At 37.9% G+C, this 19,256-nt stretch overlaps 1 protein-coding gene and 1 long non-coding RNA gene across 22 annotated transcripts in view; one reads left to right on the top strand and one right to left on the bottom strand.

The window, feature by feature from the left end:
* Nucleotides 1-19,256, bottom strand: part of Lrrc4c (leucine rich repeat containing 4C) — a 1,379,071-nt gene that overhangs the window by 678,234 nt on the left and 681,581 nt on the right. The window lies entirely within an intron of this gene.
* On the top strand, nt 6,155-12,527 carry LOC134486409 (uncharacterized). Its single transcript, XR_010065271.1, has 2 exons — nt 6,155-6,360; nt 12,230-12,527. It is a non-coding gene; the product is annotated as an uncharacterized LOC134486409 (long non-coding RNA).

Below are 19,256 nucleotides of genomic sequence, written 5' to 3'. Positions count from 1 at the left end.
AGAGGAGTCACAATTTTGAAACTAATAAAATGGAAGAGGATATTTTCACCTAAGATTCTATAACTTGCCAAACTACAAGTTTTTGTGCATAATATTCCATTGATATTTAGTAGCTCCATCGATGTTGAGTAAACTATTGCCCGTGATAGCATATTTAACTTTTCAGTAATCCCTAAAATAAAAGCACTTTATGCTTATTTTCTATGTGAAGAAGTTGAGGCATTTAAGTGTTAAAAAATGTGTCTACTATGTCCTATTCCTATTAAGTGAGAGCACTAAAGATTAAAATTGATGGTCTTTGTTCAAACAGACTGTCACTTTGCCAAACATCAACGACCAACTTAAAAAAGGGCACTCTGATCAGTGTGACATTTGTTTTGTTTTACAAGAAACCCTCCAATAACCAAACAATTCTGACTCAATCTTACACTGTCACATTTTCCTGTTGCTTAAAATATCATCAGTTAATCAAAAAATTATTTTTATAGATTCTCATTCATATCCTATTTTTTATGTTTTTCTCCTAGGTTTGAAAGGGAAAACTTCTCCCAGACTCATTTGCTTACAAATATCATTATTATCTATATATACTTTTTGCCCATTCTTACCCTGAATTAAAATGCAAACATATTCTGTAGAATATGAAATACTTCAGTAGAATAAAAATATCTCTGAAGCTTTGGTTTAAAAATATACTTCCAAGAAATTTGGCTTTTCCAGTGACCCAGATTTCCTCAAACTACTTACTTCCCTGAGATGTGCAGCACCTAATTGATATAGTTTTATAACCACCATTGGTTTTTACATGTTTAACGACACTATGCAAAGTGGTGTGTAATTTACTTGGCTAATAAGCATTCTTTGAAGCCTAGAGAAGCAGAGGGAAGATCGTCTTTATCCTTCCGTTGTGCTCTACCTAAGCACATATAATCATTATCCTTATTACCCAGTTGAATCAGTCTAATTTAAAGTTGAATAAGCCAGGTGGTCCTTAAAACTTCCAAGTTATTATCTTAGTTTGTCAATAGATTGCACAGCAGAGAATCCTGGGAAATATTCCAGATAACTCAAATATATACTTTGATTCATAGACTATAGATTCGTAGATTAGTGGTTTCCCTTTACTCCTAGTCCCTCCTGACCCTTCCTCCCATCTGGAACCATGCCATTTCTCTCACTAGAAAAAAATCAATCATCTAAGGGATAATAGTTTAAAAGCAAGATAAAACAAAAAACTAACCCATATGAATAGAACAAAACAAACTAGTTGAAGGGAAAGAGCAAGAAATGAAAGAGAAAAGAACAGATATAAATACAGAGATTTGCTTTGTACATATTTAGGAACTCCATCAAAAAAAGACAAAACAAGTAGTCATGATATAATATGCAAAGAATGAAAACTCTTAAAACAGGAGAATATGTCCACAATCATCAGTATCATGTATTGATCAAAGAAATACTTAAGGCAGCCAATAAAAATGAAGAATTATTAGAATAGTGCTTCCATTAGCTACATTGGAGTTGACATTTCACCAGTCTCACTTAAAATTCACGTCTTCTTCTTGAAGTAATAATCTGCTGTGGATAGTTACTTCAACTAATCAAGAATGCAGTGTTCAGGTCAACATGCTGAAGCCATGGTTCTTTTAGAGGTTTGGTCTTTTGCTATGCAAAATATTTGTTGTTGCTTCCAGTCTGTAACTGCTCAGGGCAGATCTGGTTCTACTGACCCTCTCCTACACCTGAGACAGCTGTCTGAGAAGGTCTTCCTTAAAGAGGAAGCCAGGTGAGACCCTGCCCAGTACTTGCTCCAGCTGGGACCCCTGCAGAACTCAGCTGAAGCATGGCCTGTCTGCTCTGCTAGAGACATATCTACCTTAAGGTCTTCATCTCTTCCCTAGGCAGGTATGGTTCCCCTGACCCTTTCTTTTTCCCCAGAGCCTGTCTCTTTACCTTCCAGGATGCCTGCTCTAACCTATAGCACAGAACTCTATCTGCCTTCAAAGAAGGGCAGACTACAGTCGGAGACCACAAGTCTAGTTAATATAAGAGAAAACCAGATGGTGAGAGGCAAGCACAACAACATAAACAGCAGAAGCCAATGTAATTTGACAACATCAGAATCCAGTTATCCTACCACAGCAAGGCCGGGATACCCTAACACACCCGAAAAGCAAGATTCTGACCTAAAATCCAATCTTATGACAATGATAGAAGCCTCTAAGGGCAATATAAATAAAAATTATAGGGAAACAGAGACAAACAAGTAGAAGCCCTTAAGGAGGAAACAAATAAATCCCTTAAATAAATACAAGATAACAAAATTAATTAAACAGATCGAGGAATTGAACAAAAACATTCAAGATCTAAAAATAGGATTAGAAACAAAAAATCTTGAGATGGAAAACCTAAGAAAGGGATCAGAAGTTAATAGACACAACCAAATTAAAGAAACAGAAGGGAGACTCTTAGACATAGAAGATACCATAGAAAATATTGACACAACAGTCAAAGCAATAAAAAGTACAAAAAGATCCTAACCCAAAATACCCAGGAAAGACCAAACCTAAAAATAAGTGGAATAGAAGAGGGTAAAGCTTTGCAATTCAGAGGTCCAGAAAATATCTTCAACAAAATCACAGAAGAAAACTTCCAGAACCTGAAGAAAGAGATGCCCATACATGTACAACCAGCCTACTGAACACCGAACAGATTGGACAGAAAAGAAATTCCTCCCAACACATAATAAAATAAACAGTAAATACATGGAACAAAGAAAGAATGTTGGAAGTGGTAAAAGGAAAAAGCCAAATATCATATAATGGCACTCCTATCAGAATTTCACCAGACTACTCAATAAAGACTCTAAAAGCCAGAAGATACAAGAAAGACATCACACAAAGAGAATACAAATGCTGGCCTAGGCTACTATAAACAGAAAAATTCTCAACCACCATAAATGAAGAAACCAAGATATTCCATGACAAAACAAAATTTAAACAATATATTTCTACTAATCCAGCACTACAGAGGATACTAGAAGGAAAACTCCAACACAAGGAGAGTAACTACACTCAAGAAAACACAAGAAGTAAATCATCTCATAACAAACCCAAAAGAAGAGAATCACACAAACAGAATATCACCTCTAACAACAAAAATAACCAACAATCATTGGATTTTAATATATCTCAACATTAATAGACACAATTCCCCAATAAAACTGGATACATACATGGGACCCAGTATTAGGCTGCATACAGGAAATACCTCAGTGATAAAGACATACACTACCTCAGAGGAATAAGCTGGAAAAACGTCTTCTAGGGATATGGTTCCAAGAAGCAAGCTGGAGTAGCCACTCAAATGTCCAATAAAATAGGCTTTCAACCAAAAGTTTTCAAAAGAAATGAGGAAGGAAACTTCATACTCATTAAGGAAAAAAATTCACCAAGAAAATTCTCAGTTCTGAATATCAATACTCCAAATGCAATGTCACACACATTCATAAATGAAACTCTGCTAGAGCTCAAAATACACATTAAATTTCATATAAAAAGAAGGAGGTAATTCAATACTCCATTTTCACCAATGGACAGATAATTTGAACAGAAATTGAACAGAGACAGTAAAATTAACAAAAGTTATGAACCAAATGGCTTTAACATTTATATGCAGAATAATTCACCCTCAAACAAGAGAATATATCTTCTTCTCAGCACCTCATGGTAGCTCTTCCAAAATTGAACATATAATTGGACACAAAACAAGCCTCAACTGATACAAGAATGTTTACATAATCTCATGCATTCTATCAGATCACTACAGACTAAGGGTGATCATCAATAAGAGAAAAAACAAACAAAACACATATACTCATGAAAGCAGAACAACTCTATAGTCAATGATAACTTGGTCAGGAAAGAAATAAAAAAGAAAATGAAAGACTAAAAAAAATGAAAGCAGTGCTAACTGAAACTTTCATAGCACTAAGTGGCTTCATAAAGAAATTGGAGAGATCCTACACTAGCAGCTTCAACAGCATATCTGAATGCTCTAGAACAAAAAGAAGCAAACATACCCAAGAGGAGTAGATGGCAGGAAATAATCAAAATCAGGGTTGAAATCAACCAATTAGAAACAAAGAGACCTATACATAGAGTCAACAAAAGTAAAAGCTGGTTCTTTAACAACATCATTAATTAAAGGACCCAGAGACAGTATACAAATTAACAAGATCAGAAATGAAAAAGGAGTCATACAAACAGAAACTTAGAAAATTCAAAAGACCATCAGATCTTACTCTACAAACCTGGAAAATATAGATAAAATAGAGAATTTTCTAGACAGATAAAATGTGCCAAAATTAAATCAGGATCAGGTAAACTATCTAAATAGTCTCATGCCCCCAAAACATAGACTAAGAATTTCATGAAGGCATATCATCCTGTGTGAGGTAAACCAGTAAAGAACTCACATGGTATGTACTCACCGATAGTGGATATCAGCCCTAAATCTCAGAACACTCAAGATACAATTCACAGACCATATTGAGCTCAAGAAGAACAAAGACTTAAAGGTGGATGCTTCAGTCCTTCTTAGAAGGGGCAACAAAATACTCATGGGAGACAATGGAGGGACAAAGAGTAGAGCAGAGACCAAAGGAAAGGCTATCTAGAGTCTGCCCCACCTGAGGACCCATCCCAAATGCAGCCACCAAACCCAGTCACCTATTGTGATGTCAAGAAGTGCTTCCTGACAGGAACCTGATATGGAGGTCTCCTGAGAGACTCTGCCAGAGTCTGACTGATACAGACCAGGATGCTTACAGCCAACCATTAGACTGAGAACAGGGACCCCAGTGGAGGAGTTAGAGAAAGGGCTGAAAGAGCTGAAAGGATTTGCAACCCCATGGAAAGAACAATATCAACCAACCATACTCACCAGAGCCCCCATCTAAACTGCCAACCAAAGAGTACACATGGAGAGAACCATGGCTTCAGCTGCATATGTAGCAACAGATAGCATTGTCTTACATCAATAAAAGGAGAAGGCCTTGTTCCTGTGAAGGCTCTTTACCCTAGTGTAGGGGAATGCCAGGGTGTTGAGGTAAGAGTGGGTGGGTGGGAAGGAGGGCATCCTCTTAGAAGCAGGGGAAGGGGGAATGGAAGAGGAGGAAACCTGGAAAGGGGATAACATTTGAAATTTAAATACATAAAATATCCAATAAAAATAGAAAAAGCTCTCCCAACCAACCAACCAACCAACCACCACCACCACCACCACCACCACCACCAACAACAACAACAACAACAACAACAACAAAGAAAACCAAACCAAACCCACCAAACAAACAAACAAAAATGCCCAGGACTAGATTTGTTTTAGGGCAGAGTACTACCAGACCTTCAAAGAAGATCTAATACCAATACTCCTCAAACTATTATCAAAGTAGAAACAGAAGGAACATGTCCTTGTGTGTTCTATGAAGCCACATTTACCCTGGTACATAAACAACACAAAGACCCAACAGGAAAGAGAATTTCAGATAAATTTTGCTGATGAATAGCAATGCAAATATAATAAAATTCTCACAAAGAAAATCCAAGGACACATCAAAATGATCATTCACCATTATCAAGTAGGCTTCATTCCAGAAATGCAGAGATAGCTCAATACATATAAATTCATCAACACAGCCCAGTATATGAACAAACTCAAAGAAAAATTTTCATGTAATCATTTCACTATATGCTGAAAACACCCTTGACAAAATATAATACCACTTAATGTTAAGTATTGGAAAGATCACATTTTAAAGGCACATACATAATCATAATAAAAGCAATATACAGCAACCCCAAACCCAAAATCAAATTAAATGTAGAGAAATTTGAAGCTATCCCACTAAAATCAGGGACAAGACAGAATGCCTACTCTGTCCCTTTTTATTCAATACAGTACCCATAATTCTAGCTAGAGCAGTTAGACAACAAAAAACAGTCAAAGGGATATAAATTGGAAAGGAAAAATTCAGGGTATCATTATTAGTAGATGATATGATAGTACAATAAGCAACCCCAGAAATTCTACCAGAAAACTCCCACAGCTGATAAAACCTCAGCAAAGTGTCTGTATAAAGAATTAACTCAAATAAATCAGCAGCCTTCCTCTATATAAAGGATAAACTGGTTAAGAAAGAAATTAAGGAAACAGAGTAGTCACAAGTAATATAAAATATCTTCTGGTTACTCTAACGAAACAGGTGAAAGATCTGTACCACAAGAAGTGCAAGTCCCTGAAGAAAGAAATCAAAAGAAGACCCCAGAAGACCATAAGATCACCCATGCTTATGGATTGGTAAGATTAGCATAGTAAAAGTGGGGCCATCTTACCAAATCTACAGATTCAATGCAATCCCCATCAAAATTCCAACTCAATTCTTTAGAGAGATAGACAGAGAGGATTTCTCGATTTCATATGGAGTAACAAAATACCTAGGATAGTGAAAACAATTATCAACGATAAAAGGACTTCTGAAAGAATTACCCCTGTCTGCAAGCTGTACTACAGGGCAATAGTGATAAAATTCACATGATGGTACAGAGACAGACAGGTCCATCAATAGAATAAAACTGAAGAGCAAGGAGTAAACCCATACACCTAGAGACACTCGAACTTTAACAAAGAAGAAAACCCATACAGTGGAAAAAAGAAAGCATCAACAAATGGTACTGGTCTAAGTGGCAGTTTGCATGCAGGAGAATGCAAATTGATCCATATTTATTACCTTTTACAAGTCAGAAGTCAAAGTGGTCAAAGCCTCAACATAGAACCGGATACACTGCATATAATAAAAGAAAAAGTGGGAGATAACCTAGATGGCTTGGGGAAATTTCTTAAACAGATCCCAATGGCTTAAGCTCTAAGATCAACAATTGACAAATGGGATACCATGAAACTGAAAACTTCATATGACACTGTCAATAAGACAAAACAGCTAAGTACAGATTGGGAAAAGATCTTCACTAACTCTACATCTAATAGAGGGCTAATATCCAAAATGTATAAAGAATTCAAGAAACAAAACTCCAAAAAACTAAAAACCCAATTTAAAAATGGGCTATAGAACTAAACAGAATATTCTCAACTGAGGAATCTCAAATGACTGAACAACACTTAAAGAAATCTTCAACATCCTTAATCATCAGGGAAACGCGAATCAAAATCACCCTAAGATTCTACCTTACACCTATCAGAATGGCTAAGATAAAAAGCTCTGGCATCAGCAGCTGGCAAAGATATGGAGAAAGGAACAGTCCTCCATTGATAGTAGGATTGCAAACTGGTATAACTACTCTAGAAATTAATCTGGCATTTCCTCAGAAAATCTGAAATAGTTCTACCTGAAGGCCCAGATATACCACTCTTGGGCATATACTGAAAAGATGCTCCACTATATCACAGGACATTTGCTCTACTATGTTCATAGCAGCATTATTTAGAATAAAAAGAATTTGGAAAGAACCCAGATCTCCCTCAACCAAGGAATGGAAACAGAAAATGTTTCATTTACACAATGGAATACTACGCAGATATTGAAAACAAGGACATCACAAATTTTGAAGGCAAATGGATAGGAAATAACCTGAGTAAGTTAACTCAGAACCAAAAGGACATGGTATGTGCTCATGGATCAGTGGATATTAGCCAAAAGGTTCCGAATGCCCATGATACAACTCACTGATCATATAAAGGTTAAGAAGAAGGAAGGCCCAACTGTTGATGGTTCAGTCACACTTAGAAAGGGAACAAAATGATCATAGGAGGTAGTAGGAGACAGAGACATGGGTGGCAGAAATGAGGGGGAGGGGAAAGGGGTACAGGATCAGGTTTGGGGAAGAAAGGAGAGAAGCCCAGTGGGTCAGAAAATGAATAGAAATATGCAGCAGTTTGGTGTTAGGGGACAGGGTAAGCACTAAAAATTCCCACAGACCAGGAATGTGACAGTCTCCTGGAACCCAATGGAAACATTAGTCAAAATGCCCAACCGTTGGGAGATGGAACCTGAAGTGGCCACCTCCTCTAGATAGACATGGCCCCAGTTGAGGGATAGGGCCACCCAACCATCTCAAAAGTTTTGACCCAGAATTGTTCCTGCCTAAAGGAAATGCAGGGACAAAATTAGAGTAGAGACTGCAGGAAAGGCCATCCAGAGACTAACCTAACTTAGAATCCATCCCATCTGTAGATACCAAACCAAAACACTATTATGGATGCTATGATGTGCTTGCAGACAGGATCCAGGATGGCTGTCCTCTGAGAGGCTCTGCCAGCACCTGACTATGACAGATGTATATAGTTACAGACAACCATTGGCCTGACCCCGTGGACCCTATGGGAGAGTTAGGGGAAGGACTGAAGGAGATAAGTGGAATGCAACCTCATAGTAAAAACAATATCAACTAACCGGACCCCTCTGAGCTCCTGGGGACTAAGACACCAACCAAAGATCACACATGCTCTGGTACTTGGCCCCTGCTATGTATGTAGCAGATGATTGCCTTGTCTGGCCTCAGTGAGAGTGCATGTGTTTGGTCTTCTGGAGGCTTGATGACCCAGAGAAGGGGGATGCTGGAGGACTGAGGTGGGAGAGGATGTTGGGTGGAGCAGCACCCTCTTAGAGGCGAAGGGCAAGGGAGATATTGTGAGGGGCCCATGGAAGGGGGCCTGGCAATGGGACAACACTTGAAATATGAATAAATAAAATAATTAATAAAATATATAAAAAGTACTGGTTGCTCTTAGAGACTCATTTAGGCCAAAGTGACATTATGTGACCTGCCTCTCCCCCACTCCCCAAATTTCTCTGATTAGTGAATAAAGATGCCAACAGTCAATAGCTGGAAAGAGGAGAAATAGCCTGTGTTTAGGGTTCCTGGGCTTGGATAAGAGGAAAATCAGGAGGAGAAGGCAAAGAGAGGAGAAAGATGCCATGGGTTGGGAGTCAATATTTCTTGGCCATGAGGAATGGCTTATTGGAGTTAGCAGCCCAGATGAAACATAATAAATAATAATGTAGGGTTATCCATAGGAAATAGATTTTAATAGCCTACCATTAGTGTTAATAAAGGCTTATTGTAAATGTAAAGGTCACACATGTGTTTTATCTAGGAACTTAATATTCAAAGGTGGGGAAGAAGCCCCAGAGTGAGATTAAACATTTTCTTCAACAGCTTCCCATCTTGACTTCCTCAGGGAAGATGTCTTTTAGTAGTAAATATTTTTGAGAACCCCTTTAGGACTGTGCCTTCCCAGTGTCTCTTTTTCTTTCAGTTTTTTCTTTCCTAGTCACAGGCTAGGTATTTTGCTCTGCAATATTCACCTGAGGTGAGGTACAACCAATCAGTAATCCTTGATGATAATCGTGATATACTACTTGTAAAGTGGTGAGTCAAATAAGGCTTTTCTCTTGGCAAGTTGTTTATCTCAGTTATCTTGTATACAGATTGGATGTTGACTCATTCCTAACTCCAGGGAGAATATAGAACACAATTGTAATAAAGCATAGACATATTAGATTCATTTCATTTTCAAAGATCAGGCACAATGTTAAGCTAATCCCTAACACATCCACCACTTCCCCAATTTTTTTGGTGTATTGCATATCACCTGGATTAGTCAAGAGCCAGATATTTTTTTGTCAGCTTGTATAAAGGGAGATACAGAGTTGGGATCCTCTGTCTGTCATCCCAAAAGTAACTGAAAATATGTGGCCTATGTACTGAAGCTCTGTAGTATGAAGAAAGAAGTGAAATCTTGTCTGTTCACATCATTTGGGTCACTGGATCAGTGCTGACTTGTCAGATCACACCTCAGGATGTATAATTAGGACAATTATTTATTGTATTGACTAGACTGGCATTCCAATAAATAAAGCATTTGAGGTGATACCCTATGCATATGGAATTCTAACATTTTAGTAGCAGTCTAAAACTGCATTTGCACAATATTTAATAACACAAAAGAATACAATATTGTTATTCATATTCCCCCAAGAAAACAAGGTGTGTTCATTTTTCAAATTTTATGGACATCGCTTTAGCACTGTTCATCTCTACTTATCTCACTCCATACCCTGACAACATCAGATTTCCAGAAATTTGTTTCTATGAATTAAGAGATATATTTCGGCATGTCTCTAGGGCAATAGTGGGTTTATTTTCACACTGTGATCTTCCAGTGTGATCTGTCTGGGAAGAAGATACTGGGTGGGTTTCACTTCCGGGTTACATCATTACTTTAAACCCTATGATGAGTCTTTCTTGAAAAAAACAGCTGTAGGCACCCAAAGAACCTGAACACATCTCCACTCGTACCTCTATGTAGTCATTGTCTCCAGGGAGATACTGTCTATATTAACCTTGTTATTTAAAGAAAAAACTAAGTTGTATTTTCTAAGACTTTCACTGACAGGACAGAAGACATAAAGCTTGTGTCATCCCTTTCCTATAACATAAGTAAGTTCTGTTTAGAAGAGAAAGAACTGCGTTTTGTACTGAGTGATGTACCACAGGTCCCTGGTGTGGGCGTAATGGCAATTTTATGTCTCTGCTTCTCAGATAGAGGATCACAAGCTGGCAATAACCCAATAGTTCTCAAATTAAAGTACAAGAACATGGCAAGATAGAGGATTTCTTATCTTAATTATGTGGGAGCTTCAGATAAAGCTGAATTTTAGAAATTACCATATTGATGGATAGTACTCTGTAAGGTTTTGGATAAAAATCTGCATTCCTGATCATGCAGACAGTTACCAGCTCTGTGCCTGAGGGCCAGTGTTTTCCATCCTCTGGAATATCACAAGATCCTGACACCTCAGGACCTGTATTTTGTTTATAGTAATTGCTAGTTGTATGATCTTAAGTGACTGATTTCATGACCTCTCTTGACTTCCTTATTTCTTAAATAGGGACAAAATAACAGAAGCTCTGCCAATTTGTGCATAAAAACCAGAGGCGATAATGAAACCCATCAAAATAACCAATGGATAATTAAATATAATACTAATACATTTATAAACTATTTGAATTTCATATGTAAATTCTATCTATTCATATTTAATATTTACATTACAATAACAATGATGATATTAATAATGATGGGAAGAAAACTTTTATAAAAATAATGATAATTTTTGGAGAACTTCACTTGATTGGAGAGCACTGCAGAAATAGCGTATAAACACACATTGTTAACTCTAGATAATTATGAATACCTTTTCTCTATCAACTTAGATATCATTTAATGTAGATGAGAAGATACATACATGAATGGTTTCATGGTTCCAATGACAAACATCAAATATAGCATGCACTTTCATGTTCATTAATCATAAAAGATGCTTCTATGTGAACTGAAAAACTGCACTTGGAACATTTGAACCACAAGAAAATACGGCATCAGCCTAGACAGATGGCTCTGTGGGTAAATGAGCTTCCACCATATCTAACAACCTGAGTTTTATCTCTAGGACTATATGGCAGAACCGATGTCTACAAGTGGTTCTCGGGCTTCCATATGTACCTATGCACAAGTGTTCCACAATATATCCAGAAATAAATACCAAAAAATGCATTTTTAAACAGTAAAGCGCAGTGATCTACTTGTTTGCAACATTAGTAAAAACCTGTCCTCTAAAACACACATACATCAAAATAAAGCAGAAGCAAAAAATTGAAGCTGGAAATGATACGAGTGTGTGGGGAATCCCTAAATTGTGCAGAGATTGACACAGCAAGGCAGGGAGAAAGGAGAGGGAAATAGAAAGAAAACGAGATAAATGACTGATAGGTATGTATGGGAGAGAGAGAGAGAGAGAGAGAGAGAGAGAGAGAGAGAGAGAGAGAGAGAGAGAGGAAGAGAAAGATAAAGCAAAGCAAACTTATTTCTTTCTGTAAACCTCTGAAAATGAATTATTTATAATCAAGTCTTTATGAAAGTTCTCAATTTTATTAATAAATTGGAATCATTGTGTCCCAAATGATCCTTTATTAAGCCAAAAACTTGGGTGGGTAAAAAAAAAATCATGCAGTGATAAAATTGTCTTTCATCTACCTATTCAGATCAGCCTAGTACCGATTTAGAATCCTTTTTACATTATATCACATAGCTTTATTTCCTACTCCCATTGACCACTGATGGACATTCATATTTCATTCCCCTTTAGGTTTGAAATTCCTGCTCTGGACTCCTGAATTTCCTGAAGACCTCCACCAATTGCTCTGCCTGGGAAACCTTTTCATACTCTTCAATCCTCTGTGTTCTTTTCTGCCTACTTTTTCCGGATCCGACCAGTCAAGGCTCAACTACCACCCAAGACAAACAGTCTCATACAAAGTGACCAAGTCCAGTCAGCTTTGGTGCAATGCCATCTGCTCAGTGTTTTACTTTACTTAATTACCTCTATAACTGTATTCCAACTGACTTGCATGTAAACATGAGGAAAAGAGCTTATGACACACGTAGAACTTTTACCAGTTCTATTTGTTTACATGTTTTAGGAGAGAAAGACCAATATTTTACATTCCAGCTTTGACACTTAAAATTTTTTAATAATACTTAAAGTATTTTTTGCATAAGTCCTTAAAATTCTGTGACAAATGTATGTAAGTAACACTGGAAGTAAAAACCAAAGCAATCACCTTTTTTTGCTTATATGAGAGACTAACACCTATCTGGGTCGATTGGCATCGGCTTCTTTTTGGATGCAAATGGTAACTCTTTATCTCTAGGCCACCAGACAATATAAGGATGGACTGAAAGACAAAATCAAGAGCTTGAAAATCACCCCAATTCTCTAATCTTGGATTTCACTCTTGACACTTTGAGATCAGAAAGCAGAAAACACATGTGAGAATTCTGAGTAACTGTCCTACCCTTCACAGACTCACAGAAAACGTTAAGAGGTTCTGCCCAAATGACTCTCTGAAGTTTTAGTTTATTCTCTGTAGTTACAGAAGAACATGTTAGTTTTCATGTAAGACAGGCACTCTGAATGGTAGTCCTTGGCTTAACTTTCTGCTTCTGTCATAATTCATATATCATTTTTAAAAAGCTGTGCTTCTTAAATTATTTTTTAAATGTAATGCATTAATTTATAATATTTAACTGGGTGTGCATATGTACACATTTATGAATGGAATGTGTGCGGAAGCAGGACAACTTGTAGGAGTCAATTTTCTTTTTCGACAAAATGTTTCCTTGCATTGAACTCAAGTCTTCAGGCTTGGCTTTACCTGTTAAGTCTTCTTGTCAGCTTTGTGTTTTAAACATTCAGATAAAGTGCAATTATCAACAGTCACAAAAAAACTGATAAGCATTGACAATATGTGCTAATGAAATCTTTTTCTTTTTTTTTTTTTTTTTTTTTTTTATTAACTTGAGTATTTCTTATATACATTTCGAGTGTTATTCCCTTTCCCGGTTTCCGGGCAAACATCCCCCTCCCCCCTCCCCTTCCTTATGGGTGTTCCCCTCCCAACCCTCCCACCATTGCCGCCCTCCCCCCATAGACTAGTTCACTGGGGGTTCAGTCTTAGCAGGACCCAGGGCTTCCCCTTCCACTGGTGCTCTTACTAGGATATTCATTGCTACCTATGGGGTCAGAGTCCAGGGTCAGTCCATGTATAGTCTTTAGGTAGTGGCTTAGTCCCTGGAAGCTCTGGTTGCTTGGCATTGTTGTACTTTTGGGGTCTCGAGCCCCTTCAAGCTCTTCCAGTTCTTTCTCTGATTCCTTCAATAGGGGACCTATTCTCAGTTCAGTGGTTTGCTGCTGGCATTTGCCTCTGTATTTGCTGTATTCTGGCTGTGTCTCTCAGGAGCGATCTACATCCGGCTCCTGTCGGTCTGCACTTCTTTGCTTCATCCATCTTGTCTAATTGGGTGGCTGTATATGTATGGGCCAAATGTGGGACAGGCTCTGAATGGGTGTTCCTTCAGTCTCTGTTTTAATCTTTGCCTCTCCCTTCCCTGCCAAGGGTATTCTTTTTCCTCATTTAAAGAAGGAGTGAAGCATTCACATTTTGATCATCCGTCTTGAGTTTCGTTTGTTCTAGGGATCTAGGGTAATTCAAGCATTTGGGCTAATAGCCACTTATCAATGAGTGCATACCATGTATGTCTTTCTGTGATTGGGTTAGTTCACTCAGGATGATATTTTCCAGTTCCAACCATTTGCCTACGAATTTCATAAACTCGTTGTTTTTGATAGCTGAGTAGTATTCCATTGTGTAGATGTACCACATTTTCTGTATCCATTCATCTGTTGAAGGGCATCTGGGTTCTTTCCATTTTCTGGCTATTATAAATAAGGCTGCGATGAACATAGTGGAGCACGTGTCTCTTTTATATGTTGAGGCATCTTTTGGGTATATGCCCAAGAGAGGTATAGCTGGATCCTCAGGCAGTTCAATGTCCAATTTTCTGAGGAACCTCCAGACTGATTTCCAGAATGGTTTTACCAGTCTGCAATCCCACCAACAATGGAGGAGTGTTCCTCTTTCTCCACAACCTCGCCAGCATCTGCTGTCACCTGAGTTTTTGATCTTAGCCAATCGCACTGGTGTGAGGTGAAATCTCAGGGTTGTTTTGATTTGCATTTCCCTTATGACTAAAGATGTTGAACATTTCTTTAGGTGTTTCTCAGCCATTCGGCATTCCTCAGCTGTGAATTCTTTGTTTAGCTCTGAACCCCATTTTTTAATAGGGTTATTTGTTTCCCTGCGGTCTAACTTCTTGAGTTCTTTGTATATTTTGGATATAAGGCCTCTATCTGTTGTAGGGTTGGTAAAGATCTTTTCCCAATCTGTTGGTTGCCGTTTTGTCCTAACCACAGTGTCCTTTGCCTTACAGAAGCTTTGCAGTTTTATGAGATCCCATTTGTCAATTCTTGATCTTAGAGCATAAGCCATTGGTGTTTTGTTCAGGAAATTTTTTCCAGTGCCCATGTGTTCCAGATGCTTCCCTAGTTTTTCTTCTATTAGTTTGAGTGTGTCTGGTTTGATGTGGAGGTCCTTGATCCACTTCGACTTAAGCTTTGTACAGGGTGATAAGCATGGATCGATATGCATTCTTCTACATGTTGCCCTCCAGTTGAACCAGCACCATTTGCTGAAAATGCTATCTTTTTTCCATTGGATGGTTTTGGCTCCTTTGTCAAAAATCAAGTGACCATAGGTGTGTGGGTTCATTTCTGGGTCTTCAATTCTATTCCATTGGTCTATCTGTCTGTCTCTGTACCAATACCATGCAGTTTTTATCACTATTGCTCTGTAATACTGCTTGAGTTCAGGGATAGTGATTCCCCCTGAAGTCCTTTTATTGTTGAGGATAGCTTTAGCTATCCTGGGTTTTTTGTTATTCCAGATGAATTTGCAAATTGTTCTGTCTAACTCTTTGAAGAATTGGATTGGTATTTTGATGGGGATTGCATTGAATCTGTAGATTGCTTTTGGTAAAATGGCCATTTTTACTATATTAATCCTGCCAATCCATGAGCATGGGAGATCTTTCCATCTTCTGAGGTCTTCTTCAATTTCTTTCTTCAGTGTCTTGAAGTTCTTATTGTACAGATCTTTTACTTGCTTGGTTAAAGTCACACCGAGGTACTTTATATTATTTGGGTCTATTATGAAGGGTGTCGTTTCCCTAATTTCTTTCTCGGCTTGTTTCTCTTTTGTATAGAGGAAGGTAACTGATTTATTTGAGTTAATTTTATACCCAGCCACTTTGCTGAAGTTGTTTATCAGCTTTAGTAGTTCTCTGGTGGAACTTTTGGGATCACTTAAATATACTATCATATCATCTGCAAATAGTGATATTTTGACCTCTTCTTTTCCGATCTGTATCCCTTTGATCTCCTTTTGTTGTCTGATTGCTCTGGCTAGAACTTCAAGAACTATATTGAATAAGTAGGGAGAGAGTGGGCAGCCTTGTCTAGTCCCTGATTTTAGTGGGATTGCTTCAAGTTTCTCTCCATTTAGTTTAATGTTAGCAACTGGTTTGCTGTATATGGCTTTTACTATGTTTAGGTATGGGCCTTGAATTCCTATTCTTTCCAGGACTTTTATCATGAAGGGGTGTTGAATTTTGTCAAATGCTTTCTCAGCATCTAATGAAATGATCATGTGGTTCTGTTCTTTCAGTTTGTTTATATAATGGATCACGTTGATGGTTTTCCGTATATTAAACCATCCCTGCATGCCTGGGTTGAAGCCTACTTGATCATGGTGGATGATTGTTTTGATGTGCTCTTGAATTCGGTTTGCCAGAATTTTATTGAGTATTTTTGCGTCGATATTCATAAGGGAAATTGGTCTGAAGTTCTCTTTCTTTGTTGTGTCTTTGTGTGGTTTAGGTATAAGAGTAATTGTAGATTCGTAGAAGGAATTCGGTAGGGCTCCATCTGTTTCAATTTTGTGGAATAGTTTGGATAATATTGGTATGAGGTCTTCTATGAAGGTTTGATAGAATTCTGCACTAAACCCATCTGGACCTGGGCTCTTTTTGGTTGGGAGACCTTTAATGACTGCTTCTATTTCCTTAGGAGTTATGGGGTTGTTTAACTGGTTTATCTGTTCCTGATTTAACTTTGATACCTGATATCTGTCTAGGAAATTGTCCATTTCCTGAAGATTTTCACATTTTGTTGAATATAGGTTTTTATAGTAAGATCTGATGATTTTTTGAATTTCCTCTGAATCTGTAGTTATGTCTCCCTTTTCATTTCTGATTTTGTTAATTTGGACGCAATCTCTGTGTCCTCTCGTTAGTCTGGCTAAGGGTTTATCTATCTTGTTGATTTTCTCAAAGAACCAACTTTTGGTCCTGTTGATTCTTTCTATGGTCCTTTTTGTTTCTACTTGGTTGATTTCAGCTCTGAGTTTGATTATTTCCTGCCTTCTACTCCTCCTGGGTGTATTTGCTTCTTTTTGTTCTAGAGCTTTTAGGTGTGCTGTCAAGCTGCTGACATATGCTCTTTCCTGTTTCTTTCTGCAGGCACTCAGCGCTATGAGTTTTCCTCTTAGCACAGCTTTCATTGTGTCCCATAAGTTTGAGTATGTTGTATCTTCATTTTCATTAAATTCTAAAAAGTTTTTAATTTCTTTCTTTATTTCTTCCTTGACCAGGTTATCATTGAGTAGAGCATTGTTCAATTTCCACGTATATGTGGGCATTCTTCCCTTATTGTTATTGAAGACCAGTTTTAGGCCGTGGTGGTCCGATAGCACGCATGGGATTATTTCTATCTTTCTGTACCTGTTGAGGCCCGTTTTTTGACCAATTATATGGTCAATTTTGGAGAAAGTACCATGAGGAGCTGAGAAGAAGGTATATCCTTTTGCTTTAGGATAGAATGTTCTATAAATATCCGTTAAGTCCATTTGGCTCATGACTTCTCTTAGTCTGTCGACATCACTGTTTAATTTCTGTTTCCATGATCTGTCCATTGATGAGAGTGGGGTGTTGAAATCTCCCACTATTATTGTGTGAGGTGCAATGTGCGTTTTGAGCTTTAGTAAGGTTTCTTTTACGTATGTAGGTGCCCTTGTATTTGGGGCATAGATATTTAGGATTGAGAGTTCATCTTGGTGGATTTTTCCTTTGATGAATATGAAGTGTCCTTCCTTATCTTTTTTGATGACTTTTAGTTGGAAATTGATTTTATTTGATATTAGAATGGCTACTCCAGCTTGCTTCTTCTGACCATTTGCTTGGAAAGTTGTTTTCCAGCCTTTCACTCTGAGGTAGTGTCTGTCTTTGTCTCTGAGGTGTGTTTCCTGTAGGCAGCAGAATGCAGGGTCCTCGTTGCTTATCCAGTTTGTTAATCTATGTCTTTTTATTGGGGAGTTGAGGCCATTGATATTGAGAGATATTAAGGAATAGTGATTATTGTTTCCCTTTATATTCATATTTGGATGTGAGGTTATGTTTGTGTGCTTTCATTCTCTTTGTTTTGTTGCCAAGACGATTAGTTTCTTGCTTCTTCTAGGGTATAGCTTGCCTCCTTATGTTGGGCTTTACCATTTATTATCCTTTGTAGTGCTGGATTTGTAGAAAGATATTGTGTAAATTTGGTTTTGTCATGGAATATCTTGGTTTCTCCATCAATGTTAATTGAGAGTTTTGCTGGATACAGTAACCTGGGCTGGCATTTGTGTTCTCTTAGGGTCTGTATGACATCAGTCCAGGATCTTCTGGCCTTCATAGTTTCTGGCGAGAAGTCTGGTGTGATTCTGATAGGTCTCCCTTTATATGTTACTTGACCTTTTTCCCTTACTGCTTTTAATATTCTTTCTTTATTTTGTGCGTTTGGTGTTTTGACAATTATGTGACGGGAGGTGTTTCTTTTCTGGTCCAATCTATTTGGAGTTCTGTAGGCTTCTTGTATGCCTATGGGTATCTCTTTTTTTAGGTTAGGGAAGTTTTCTTCTATGATTTTGTTGAAGATATTTACTGGTCCTTTGAGCTGGGAGTCTTCACTCTCTTCTATACCTATTATCCTTAGGTTTGATCTTCTCATTGAGTCCTGGATTTCCTGTATGTTTTGGACCAGTAGCTTTTTCCGCTTTACATTATCTTTGACAGTTGAGTCAATGATTTCTATGGAATCTTCTGCTCCTGAGATTCTCTCTTCCATCTCTTGTATTCTGTTGGTGAAGCTTGTATCTACAGCTCCTTGTCTCTTCTTTTGGTTTTCTATATCCAGGGTTGTTTCCATGTGTTCTTTCTTGATTGCTTCTATTTCCGTTTTTAATTCCTTCATCTGTTTGATTGTGTTTTCCTGGAATTCTTTCAGGGATTTTTGCCATTCCTCTCTGTAGGCCTCTACTTGTTTATTAATGATTTCCTGTGTTTCCCTAAGTGTGTTCATGTCTTTCTTGAAGTCCTCCAGCATCATGATCAAATATGATTTTGAAACTAGATCTTGCTTTTCTGGTGTGTTTGGATATTCCATGTTTGTTTTGGCGGGAGAATTGGGCTCCGATGATGGCATGCAGTCTTGGTTTCTGTTGCTTGGGTTCCTGCGCTTGCCTCTCGCCATCAGATTATCTCTAGTGTTACTTTGTTCTGCTATTTCTGACAGTGGCTAGACTGACCTATAAGCCTGTGTGTCAGGAGTGCTGTAGACCTGTTTTCCTCTCTTTCAGTCTGTTATGGGGACAGTGTGTTCTGCTTTCCGGCGTGTAGTTTTT

This window comes from Rattus norvegicus, chromosome 3 (assembly GCF_036323735.1).
Source record: "Rattus norvegicus strain BN/NHsdMcwi chromosome 3, GRCr8, whole genome shotgun sequence".
Lineage (NCBI taxonomy): Eukaryota > Metazoa > Chordata > Mammalia > Rodentia > Muridae > Rattus > Rattus norvegicus.
The sequence above is the reverse complement of the archived record's forward strand: the minus strand, read 5'-3'. Positions and strand labels throughout refer to the sequence as shown.